This window comes from Clavelina lepadiformis, chromosome 1, assembly GCF_947623445.1.
Source record: "Clavelina lepadiformis chromosome 1, kaClaLepa1.1, whole genome shotgun sequence".
Classification (NCBI taxonomy): Eukaryota; Metazoa; Chordata; class Ascidiacea; order Aplousobranchia; family Clavelinidae; genus Clavelina; species Clavelina lepadiformis.
The window spans coordinates 21282729-21294640 of NC_135240.1; the positions used below are offsets into that span (position 1 = coordinate 21282729).

The window sequence follows — 11912 nt, forward strand, 5'->3', positions numbered from 1 at the left end:
GCACGGTAAAGTCACTTTGCAAAGCTTCTGATTAATTTATACGTGACCTTATTATTACACAATGATTACCTGCGTATTACGTAAATCAGTGACCATTACGGTAGATGTTATCACGAACACCCATTTTAGTACGTCAGCACCATCCTATACAGTTTATTACTTAATGGTGAACAAAGTAATAACATTACGTAAAAATGATATGTAAATTAAAAGTTACGAAACACTTGTCACAAAAAATTAGGATTTTTGCGGAATCCTGAACCGGTTACATAATATTATTTGAAGCCCTAAAGTGCCAAGAGCTCGAATTTCATGCTGCCCTATAACAACATCCTTATCAATGTTAGTCAATTTAGTTTATATGCCGGTGAAATGTGGCCGGTTTCAGTACCGTGAATCGTTCTAAAGTTCCATATAACAGCTGTTTGTATCGTTTCAATGTAAATATTACAACTGAAAATAGCTTCTAGCCTGAATGCAATTGAACCGGTGTCCTGTGTCGGTAAAAATCTGTCATAGCATTCAAAACATAATGCATTAACGATAAAATGTGATTTTTCAAAACCTAACTGCTGTGCAAGTACCGCATGCGTACCTTCGCTTGACGCTCGCATTAACAAAAAATGTTCGACTTTCAGAAAGACGGCTATACCTCATCACGACGTGATTTGCACGCATGGCAGTCATACGAGTGCAGCGTACTGAGAAAAGCTATTAATGTACGTTGCAGCTATGTACTGTCTGAGACGAATCGATATGTTATTGGGAGCTTGTTTCGGCCACATTAACCAAGTCTGTAATTCGTGAAAAATACCGCACGTATAAAACACAAATTTTCATAACTGTGGTTGCTTTCCAATAGAAGTGCTACATCAATCTAACACGTACCTATTGACTGGGTTTAGTTACAAGCAAGTTATCTCACTACACAATTTTTGGTGAACAAACTATTCTAAACTCATTAATCACAATGCACTAATCTTTCGCAAAAAATGCATGCAACAAAGGGACAACCACTACCCGACTATCTAAATTCATTTATCACCAAAATACCACGAAACCCGGCTTTTTGAGTGTTACGTCAACCTTGTTGTTCTACACTTCTACAGTTAAAACAATTAGTTATTGAATTCCCTCGATAGCTACAATGCAACGCGACGTGTCGCCTCGTAAATTCTGATGCATGACAATGGTGTTGCAAAACTGTTGTTGTTGCACTATGTGGTCAGCTACAGATCTTGCTTGTTCTGAAATATTCAAATTTTCAGTAAAACTAAAAACTGATTATTTTTACTGATATTAATCCTGCAACGAATCTTAACTGAGCTTATAGTTTACCAAGTTCTTTTGAGGCGACGGCGTTTACAAACACGCGTGAAAGACATACAGCTACCCGGAGTTCTGAATGTCACAGCAAACTCGCGGAAAAACATCTCCTCACTGTTTCTTTGTTTCTCCTGCAAAAAGGCGTTGTCGCGGCGACGACAGTGTCAGCTGATCACAGCGTACAAAGGTCTCCCGTTTCAAAATAAGACGTGCTGAAATGCAATGGCTATTTGCTTTACGTGTCAGACCGCTGTGCCGTGTACATTGAAATAATTACAACGCCCACATAATCAGATTTACAAACCGACACATACTAACGAGTTTTCTTATAGGCAAATACAATATACTCCAAAACACTTGTTTTGCAAAAAGCTAGACAGATGCGGCGAAAAAACGCACTTCCCACTAAAAATTGAAAACAACAATTAATTAACTTTTAGTCCCTTTATTGTGGTTCCACTTTATACGGAAATTTACAAGAATTCCAAACTGTGTGACAAGATATTAGCAACACAAGAAAGTTGGAAAATCTAAGCGGCCTTAGGGAATGCAGCAATGTCACGCTTTGCAGATTTGAAGAGTTTGTAAACGCATCGTAGCAAAGGCGGTTCGTCAGCTCTTCCACAAAATGTAACTGGATAAAAACGCTAAGGCGCTCTAGTAGTATTTGAGATTTGATTGCTTTTGATTTGGATTTGTTGCCGGAGCTTCGACAAGTACGCACGGTGTGGTTATAAAGATTGTCCGAAATGACATGGCATTTCCCTTGTAACTATAGTCGTTTTAAAAGCGCTTAAATAAAGCGTCTGGCCCTAGCGACGTTGACATGAAAAGGATGTACGTTGTTATACGTAATGTCACTCCCACAAGCAATACGACGCCAGCACTCTGGACTTGCTGTAATTAAGTATAATCCTACGTCAGTATCAAAATGACATTATGATGCGTAGGCATAGTTTTTGACATTTCTATAAAATCATATAACACGCCCTACTCATCAAAGCAAAAAGAGGCGGTTCGAAAGATAAATGTTGTAAAAGCTATGCTTAGTTTTAGCCGTTATTTGGACAATACAATTTCGTTCTTTCATCCTTTGCGATAAACCTGTATTACAGATAACTTAAGGAAACCGTCCTAAACCTTGTCTTCTTGGTGGATTGGTTTACGTAACACCTTGGTTATTGACGTAGTTGTTATTCTAGAACGTTTATTACAGATTCCATGTAAATTCGATAAACTATCGAGAATAATTTGGTATTATGTTTTCAAGCTAAATTTGGCATTTCTCGTCAAACTTACTCCCTCTATAGCTTTCACGATATATGTAACATTGTTTATTAAATAAAACGAATTTTAATGACCAATGACGTAGTGCGTTGCATTGTATTGAAACAGAATGGGTCGATGGAAAAGACGTTTTGGCGATAATCAAGGCATGTGATGTCTGGATCAAAGAAGTGGGGCATTATGAATACATAATACAGGCGCTTACGAGTGTTTGTTGCGAATCATCACTATCTTTCTAACCGTATTTTGACACGTAACTGCAGTAGGCTATGCAGTAGTTTCTCATGCTTATATTTTAATATACCGTACGAAAGTAACATTGTACTCTAACAATGATCTATTGAGACAATACACCACTAAAACGGAACTTACAATGACCGTCAAACAAAACTTTACAAGATAAATATAATCTTGTGTAAATATGCTTAAGATTTATTCGCATTTCAGCGTAATGATTGATATAAAATATAAATGATATAATATGGTATAAATTATTATGTAGCAGTGGAACCGCGCGCAAAATTTGCTCATGTATTACACTTATCCATTTACTCCTATTTACCTATTCCAATTTGCTGTAATCCTGTTGTACTTGTAATTACAACTTGCAAATAAACCTTCGGTATAAAATGTAACCCGACAATAGCTACTGAAACACAGAAATACAAGCTTTTTTCGGGAATGAATTCGGTTCATAGTTACTTTACTGGAAACAAAGACATCAACTAAGAAATTAAGTTAAGTGGTAATTGTAATAGTCGTAACTCTATACCATTATCTTTCATCAATTTTGATCAAAAATCCAGAATCATATTATTTTACCTTGCTTGCGCACATTAACTTTCGTATTCGTGTGACACAAAGGTGAAAGTAACACATGCAGGCAATACCTGTACAATGCAGCATTGCTGCATTTCGGTCATAATAACTTTGTTTGTGTATGCAGTCGGTTTCGTTTATTTTTTGATAGCGACTCTTTGCCTTAATGGCGTATGAGCCACAATCGCTAATAGCAAGCAAACAACTTCTACGACCGCGTGCTCTTGCATAACGTGTGACGGCATGCACGGGTCACGCTGCAGCTGGATGGGCATGATTTTTGTCACCATAGCAACTCAGAATAACGTGCATTAGATAAGGCCAATGCTGCTTTGTTTCGGAAAATTAATCGTGTTTTGCAACGCGTTCAATAAAAATTTGCTTCATCATTCCCCCTGACGTGTAACGACCTTATCACCTTCCTCATTACGACATGCATTGCACTGTTGATGAACAACGACTTGGAAAAGAAAACGACTAGGTCAGAAAAGCATTTTCTTTGTTCATAACGCACCAATGACTCATTTTATAACGTGCGCAAACCAAGTGCCACTACTCTCATTTTTATTGCATATTTCGTCTGAAACCAGGACGTGAGGTGTGCGCTGGTCTGGACATGAGATGAATCTCGGTGTTGTTCGGCACGAACTTTTCCTTCAACAACCATTGTCTGCCTTAATTGTCTTGTACATTTATGACTTTAAATAATAGTTGAAGCGTATACCGTATAGGTGTCTCGACGTTGTTGTTCTGATGCAAAAAGTTCAGACTTAAAAACACACGTGCCACGAGGTGCCTTGTCTGAACTTGTTTGCGATCCACTCGGTGGATAGTAACACAACGATTTGCATAGATTCATAAAAGCTGCCGTAAAACTGTCAGCGAGTTAAAGCCATAGATTTAGCGAGCTAGGTACGTGACTGTGTATCATTTTGTGGCTACAGCACACGATGGTTGTGATGTACTATAAGCATTGCTGAATTGCTGCTGGCCAAAGAATTCAGCCAAATCCGGGAATGTCCAAGTTCTGATGTTCTTTGTGGCATTTGACATGTTTTGATAAGTCGAAAACATTGCAAAAATCGCTTATTATCAGCCACAACTGGAAATACGTTTCCCTGGTTATTGCATGAGTTTTGCCATCATAAAATTATTTGCAATTATCGGTTGGCACACCCGGCAAGCGTACCAAGAAACCAAGTCTGAATCGTCCTATAGTTACGGAACGTCATGAAAACAAAGAAAGTAACGTTCCAAAAGTGGCATCAGAAAAACCGTCTAGAGCGTGGACGCGCGCGTACTTGTACTATTTTTGGATTGGTTGTGAGGTATTGATTTACAAGCTTGTTAGTGAAGGCGATTTTGAACCAAACGCAACGCCTGTTCGTTGAATCGTACGCTAGCCCCCAGGAATCTTCACACACGCCGTTTGGTTGCAGCCCATTGGCTGCTCGGCGACGGCCTAATTACTGCTGATATGTATTTGTTTGTCATGGTTTTAAAATAGGGTTGAACGAATGCATGGCAACCAAAAACAAGAAAACAGCTGTAGACTAGACATACGTACAATTAGCGCTGGGAAGCAACTAAGTTGATAAACCGGTATCACTTGGTTGCATGTGTTACCCTGGTACAAAATGTGTGTTTGGTTGTTCCTTTGATGAAGATAAACCTTTGGACCTCGCAGATTCGGGAAGCACTTAATTTGTGACACTAGATGCAAAATTAATCACTAAAGTTAAAAGGATGAAGACCTATGCGCAATCGAAACAAATTGGTACCACGTCAATCTATTAAACCAGATGCCGCCAAGCTAAGCTGCAGCCGCTAAACAAATCTAGAAAAAAACACCTGCCAAGCTAAGCTGCAAAAAGTAGAATACAAAGCAACAAAACTGGTGGTCGACAGTCAACAAAGGGTCGTGCATCGAAAGTTTGGTTTCGCTTTGTTAAATACATGTTACATATCAAGCAACGAGTTCTAGGAACCAAGCGTTATTCCGGAGGTCAGGAATGCCAGCGGTATGTGGGCAACGAGGTACAATAGGCCACGAAACATTTATGTCTGTTAACGTGTATGTACCAACGGTTAACACAATAACGCTGTCGCCACATACTCTTTGCCTGATTGAGACTATTGACGCCATTGCAAAAAGAAACAGCTTGCTTTTTCAAGCCCAATAGCCCAACTGGCAATATGAAGGAAACTTTTATGACCTTTAAGTATTTTCTCATAAGTATATGTTGTGAAATCATAACTAATCGTTTTTTGAATAGATTGTCCGGAAAAGAAATGCTTTTAACGCGTCTTTGAAGTTATGGTAACTACCATGGTGAAGGTTATATACTCACAACTGAAGCTTTGTGCCAAATTAAAATCAATAAAGATCATATTAAAACCCATTGGTGGTAAGCGGCGTGCTTTTAGTGCCATCTTTCAATAAATTTCGCGCAAGTGTGGCTAAAGCCACGCTTTTCAACTGAATCACGCTGAGCTGATTCACCGCTCTCACTTCAGCAGCGAATAGGGCGGCGTTCTTTGTTTGCAGATCGTATTGCGCCACGAGTTATCAGGCCATGCTCTCGATTCACAAAGGCATGATCACGCACTATTTCGCAATGAGCAGCAACTCGCCTGAAAAAGCAGGTGGTCCTATACGCCTACAAATCTTATTCACTCGTCGTTTTCTTTTTTCGTTGAAGCCATGTTGTCGAAGGAATATGCAATTGTAAACAGCTGGTATCTTGTCAGCGCGATATTTTAGATTTCTATTCACGTTTCAGCTTGAAATGTAGCAAACAACAATCTGTAACATCAGCGATTAATTATTATTGCTGAAACAACGCGCTACAAAATTAATGGAAAACAAAATGTTTAACATGATCATTTCGCGGCGTTTCTGGAACCGCTTTTACCGCGTGCTGATATTAACAACAACCGTATAACAGGAATATTATTATCCTTTTATGAAGCAGAAAACAGACGCGATTGTGACTGTTAGGAAATGGCCCGTCAAGCACCTATCACTTGGCTTATCTTGCGGTGTGACGTCATACATTATTTCCACCGTCGAAACAATTGTGATATATTACGTCAGGTGTAGCTGGTATAAGTGGCATAATGACTGCCAAATGTGTTCTTTAGTCGCCAAGACACACTTGATAATAATTCGCTCCAATTCTAATTATATTTACGAGTTGATCATTTAATTTCTTAATCCACCCCTTGTCGGAAGCATGGGCGTTATGACGCACCAGCAGACGTCACGTTTTCAAGAAGCCAACCACAACAGATACACCAAGCGAAAATACAAAAAAATTCTTTCCACGTCACATTGTTTAACCAAAAAAAACCGCAAAACATGCTTAATAAGACAATGGGCAAAATTAATACGAGAGCCTAATTATTGTCTTAACCAACCATAACGCCCATTCCGATTGCCTGGAACACCTTATTGTTAACATCGACTATGATGAACTTACACCCTTATTACGAGTCAAAAGAAATGTTTGTTTTTACAAGGTCTCGGTACTTTTCTGCAATTAAATCTAAAATTCTTGGTAAAAGATGTTAAGTGCTCTATAGCGTGTGGGCAAGTTCAGTTTATGCTACGTTGCCAATAACGTTTATTAGTATGACGTACAATGAACGCAAAGACATAACCGGTAAAAATAGTGGTACACAAACGATTATTGGAGGCAAATGGCAAATTACTGCAAAAACGTTTCCATGACTTTGGAAATAAGTTAATTGGAAATACATTTAAAAGAAAAGTTTCTCTCGAAAGGAGAAAAAACCAGTAGAAATATTGCTATGCAATAAATTTTGACAAGTTAAGTTCCTATGAGTTTAACTTGCTGTAATTGGCTCAGAGCTGGTAACTGGCCAAACAGACCAACACGTTAAGATATCATGTTTATCTTACATGAAACATGCACGCAGTATGCAAAGAATCTCTGGAGCTCGCACAACGTGCTACATGTTGTTAAATAAGTGATAGGGTGGACTCTGGCTTCCCTTCATTGATTACGTCCGCTGTACTAAGAAATTTTGGTCAATCGGACTTTCAAAACCAACGTTTCACGCTAGCAAGCACACACACGTGCACCAGTAAGGAGAAAGTTTCCATAGACCAATCGCAGCTCTTATGTTCGCTTGGATCGTTAAACGTCTTTGCCCAACACCAATGTTTACTCCCCTTTACTAAAGCCAAGGTGATTATGTTTGCCAATTCTGTATGACGTACGTCTATCAAACGGGTTTGCTAAACTTGAATGCGTCCCCGTTTGGCTCACAATGGACGACAAATCAGGCCATGGGTGATGGATACTGACGTATTAACTGAAACATGAGCAGGCAGCGCTATAATTAATTAATTCGAATCTATATACGTGTGATCTCGTTCGTGGCACAACTGTCGTATGACTTGTATTTTGTTACACAAGTTGAAAACAATAACGTACCACCACAAAAATACCGTTATTTTGGGAAAACGTTTTTAGCGAGTCCAGCAGAAAAAACAACATTTGAATAGTACGAAGCACGATTTTATAAAGTTGGAGTTACATAGGATGCGTCTCAAAGGAAGAAACCTCAGCTACATATAACAGAAATATAAACTATGCATGTTACCATGGCCAAAAAAGAAAATTCTGCTGTAGCAGTTAATGGAGCATTGGCTAACACCATTTTTTGCACTCTTTACAATAATTTACTTAATTTAGCCGAAAATGTATTTAAAAAATAGCATGACAAGTTGTCAAATTTCTCACATGCCTGGATTAGATAACATAAATATATCGATGGAATGGATAGCCTGTTTTTGCCGACGGAAAATTGTAAGTATAAAACCGTGCGAGCGACGGAACATAGCGCAACAAAAACTGTAGGAGGCGATACCAAGAATCAATGAGCGGACATTCATCAACGGTCACAGTTACCGGAACACCAACAAACTCAGCCGAAAATTACGAAGTGACTATATCTCCGCATGTAGGTCACGCAGCCTGTTGTTTAAAGATAATTAAGCGGTTAGGTAACGAGAATGGGTATTTCGGTTTACTATGTTATTTATAACATTTATGTCATTATGAAAAATTGCTTCCAACGAACGATTTTTATCCGGTGAAAGAGCGGCTGCCGAAAATTAATAGCCCTTCTTTTTTCAGGTTTTTTACACGCCTCCTATTTCATTGTGCGTATGATCATGTTACAATTTTTGTGTAATAAAAAATATAGTTTTTTTATTGTCGGGTGTGGAACGTCCTTATTTACAGGACGCAAGGGAAAAGGTTGGCCAGCTAGACGAAAAATATCCGTCTCACTAATAAATAGTAATACTACTGATAGTAATCAATTCTCTGCATGTAAGTATAAAACATTATTTGCGAAAAACCAAGATAAACCAGTTCTTCGGAAAGCAGGGCATCAGCCGTTGTTTACAGCAATATGAAAAAACACCAAGATTTCTTGTGGGGTTTCGTTTCAACACTATAGGCTACTACAAGTTGTTTTCCGGGAAGTTTGTTTTGAAGAAGAATCAAAATAAATGAAATGATGACGTTGTCCGGTAAAATGTGACAAGTACAACGACTCTCCACGCAATAACATGACGTTTCATCGAGTTTTCTTTTGCTTGGAAGGGTGACGTCATCAAAATAAGTTTTTCTCTGGTATTTTTGAAAGCAACGTTCGTTCACGTTTTGTTTGTTTTCAGCGACATTTATCGTGCGTCTTTAAGTGGAAAATCCTGACTTGCAGGCCTAAGCCTGATTTAGACTTGGAAAGTAGTATTCTAAAAGTGATCTTTTGAATTGAATATAGCAAAAAACAACACATATCAAAACAAAGAAAAATCACCTTTGGAATTATTATCGCGACGTAAAATGGCCCAAACATAACACAGACTGTACGAACTGGAGTGGCCACTCGCTAAGCAAGCCCATGTTCAAATCTCGAATAATTCGGTTGTTTACACAGGGACGAACAATCAAGCATGAATGTCGGACAATTCGTTTTATCTCTGGTTCACAAACGAACTTGTTGTCTTCAGATCTGACAAATTAATTACCCACGAGCGCCGACTTTTTATAGGCAGAATAAACCCACAATTAATTTGGATAAGATTTGTGCACCCAGATATGTATACTGGAACTTTTTGATTGTATGCGTTCGTGACCTGATCCTGACTGAAGCGCAAGAATTAAGTTTATTTATAGCTGCCGATCGTAATAAGTTGCGCCACCTGGACGAAATTCATTTCCACGGTAAATAAGAAAATGCCTCGGAAACCTAAATTGAAACTGCTGGGTCGTGCAGAATTGTTGCAATCATCATTCTAAGTCCTCGTACATACATAAACAAAATCATTAAGACTAAATCAGTGATGTGAAGCCAATGTTTGCGTTTAACTCTGGTTTGCATCTACGTGGATTTGTTCTCGTTTACATTTTGGGACACAACGGCAATTCGTCACAAACGGCATTGTGTGGTTTCAAGAAACGAAAAGAAAACCATCTTGACCTGTGGTGGTAGATAACGTCTTCTCTGAGGCAAGTGTACTTACAAGCGATATTATCACCAAAAGTGGGTTCCAGTAGTTTGTTAAATTTCTGCAGCTGTGCACTCGATGCCGCCATGGTAAACAGAACTTTGTTCGCAATGCGACCGTGCTGTCACATCCATAACAACTCTAGACATCTGCAAACCGACCAAAATTTAACGGAGAAATATTACAGGAAGCGTTAAGTCGGTCAATGGGAGAAGTGAGAGTAATACCTTTACAAGACCCAGTTGAGTATATAAGTATGCTATAACTGAACAGCGGTTGGCTGTTTTGTGAAATTAGTGCTTCTGCTTCAGTTTTTGCTGGTTTCCGTAGTGTACCCTTTTAATTCACAGTGGGAAATGTTATTAATCATTACATGTTTTCTATAGTTCATACAGGTTGTTTAAGCTGTGTACAATCTGACCCCTTGGCTTACATGAAAGGCTAAGCGACGGCACCGTACTTTGGTCTTTTGTTAATAAGTAGTCATTGCACCACATCGTGTTATTGCCTATAGTTGTTGGTATATGTTGCTGGTTTTAATGCGAACTATGTTACATTACATGGAAAGTTATCACCGAATACTCTGGTCAGCTGATCCAAACCATGCGCGACTGTCATCGTTGCGACTAAATTGCTCAACAAATACTGTGCTAATTTTGCGAGCTTGCGCGGCTTGGTTGATTTTGTGAACACCATCTGGAACAAAGTTGTAAGTATATGTATTCAGTGTGGATTTACTGTAATCTAACTTGATTTTTGGAAATTTTGCTCCACATGCATAATTAATTTACCTTATGAGCCGTATGCAACTGTGTTAGCCTTTTCACTAAAACATTTATTAAAGTTTGCTCTTATGTGCAGTACTTTTGGCATGAGGTTTAATACAGGAAGTTTCATAAGGTCCTGATAGATTTACTACCGGTATGTGACCAGTTCATTTGTCTGTCAGGCTGCACGATAAAGATATTTATGTGTCTTTATTTACATCGCTGCCGTCGGTTTAATTATAATAGCAATGAAACGCAAGATTGTAATCATACAAACAATCAAAAACAAACAGCTTGTAAGGAGCGTACAATTCAATTGTTCGCTTGAAAACGACTGACTACGACTTATCTACATTAATTGCTGGGTACAACAATGCGTACGTAACTCGATTTGGGGGCTATGTACTGTATACCGCTTAAAAATTATTTTGCAAGGCGCGAATGTATTGCATATGCTGTTCTACATAACGGAGTTTTACAGTAATGTAGAACAAGAATACACAACATTTACTACATTTTCAATGGGAATCAACCTGACGATTACATGTCATCGTCTTTTGCGATGAGTGGATAAAGTCGAGATGCCAAGTGAATCACACACACATCACTTCAACACAGGTCAAATATTTTAGCATGTCATTGAAATCAATTCGCTTGTACTGTTGTACATCAACATGCTACAATTGAAAATGGGAATAAACAGCTGAACGCGTTTACTCGTGGTAGGTGGTATAAGGTTACTACAGGTTTCACGTAAGACATATTTCAATGATGTATCAGAATATTTCGACTAGATACACTCGCGCACTCAAAGCACAATTAACAGGCAAAAAAGAACGATGAATTTAAAATCAAACAACAGTAAACAGTGAATTTGGACTTGTTTTACCACTATTAAAAGCAAAGTGTCAAGTTTTCCACAGCAAAGTAAATAGTGCGCCAAAACATCCAAGTCGATTACGTAACTCAATTTCCTTGAGTTTTTTTAAAAAACAAACAAACTAATCACCATTGGGAGCATTGTGGTAATCAGACCAGACTCGTAAAATTGAATCATTTAAAAAAACAACCAAAGCACCAATAGAGGTCAACTACGGTCGTATTGATCGGCTAGGTCAGCGGCGTTCATTTTTTCCTCTTTGGCAAGCACATGAACCTTATGT

At 38.5% G+C, this 11912-nt stretch overlaps 1 long non-coding RNA gene across 2 annotated transcripts; it reads left to right on the top strand.

The window, feature by feature from the left end:
* Positions 1 to 8825: 8825 nt before the first annotated feature.
* Positions 8826 to 11512, top strand: LOC143473181 (uncharacterized). Of its 2 annotated transcripts, XR_013120469.1 has the most exons (3): positions 8828 to 10691; positions 10844 to 10903; positions 11231 to 11512. It is a non-coding gene; the product is annotated as an uncharacterized LOC143473181 (long non-coding RNA). The 2 variants fall into 2 exon arrangements; XR_013120468.1 differs by lacking the exon at positions 11231 to 11512 and having other exon boundaries at positions 8826 to 10691; positions 10844 to 11008.
* Positions 11513 to 11912: the final 400 nt, after the last annotated feature.